Source organism: Sinocyclocheilus grahami, unplaced genomic scaffold, assembly GCF_001515645.1.
Source record: "Sinocyclocheilus grahami isolate Dianchi unplaced genomic scaffold, SAMN03320097.WGS_v1.1 scaffold3565.1, whole genome shotgun sequence".
NCBI classification, from domain to species: domain Eukaryota; kingdom Metazoa; phylum Chordata; class Actinopteri; order Cypriniformes; family Cyprinidae; genus Sinocyclocheilus; species Sinocyclocheilus grahami.
Window position 1 is genome coordinate 19956 of NW_015508669.1, and position 363 is coordinate 20318.

The window sequence follows — 363 nt, forward strand, 5'->3', positions numbered from 1 at the left end:
TATTTTAGGACATTCCCAAAATATATGAGCATAGTCCCCCACCTTTCCACAATCTCTCCAGCATTGTGATAATTGTAGGGAGTTTACCTGGCATTTTCTTCAGATATCACATGGAACACACACAAACTACATAAAAAAACTTATTAGTTTGATGTTGTGGAACTGATGCCACAGCTGTGGGATGGTTGTAATTTTTGAAGAATTTATAATACACAATAAATATTAAAATAGGTGATTATAATTTCACTATTTGCTTAGGTTATAATAGGTTCAAGCATGTACTGTAATAATTAATATGTTTATGAAGGATTTTGATACTTTAAAGGGGAAGTCGTGGCCTAATGGTTAGAGAGTCGGACTCGT